We start from the raw sequence: 344 nt of genomic DNA on the forward strand, positions 1-344 counted from the left end.
GACACCATGAGCCATGGATTAATTGGAGGTCAAAGACCTTGGGCGCTACGCGCACGTCTCCTGGTAAAGCTTTGGCGAGTCATGAACCCAGCTTTGGCGAGTCATAAACCCACCTCTGCTAAGAGACAAAAGCGCTATTGGCGAGAGCACTGGACCGAGACGGTCAACGTGCTTAACACTAGAATGTCCGAGTTGGTAGACACCAACGGTGTATTGGACAGGAGTTCCGAGCGTGGCTCGCGGGCTGATCGTGGTGTGGCACGTAACCCGCTGAGCGCTGGTCAAGATTCGGAGCAGTCGCTGCATGTCATGCGTGACATGGTCGGCCAAGGGCCGAGGCATCG

The sequence above is a fragment of the Plasmopara halstedii genome (genome assembly GCF_900000015.1).
Source record: "Plasmopara halstedii genome assembly, contig: Scaffold_430, whole genome shotgun sequence".
Taxonomy (NCBI): Eukaryota; Oomycota; class Peronosporomycetes; order Peronosporales; family Peronosporaceae; genus Plasmopara; species Plasmopara halstedii.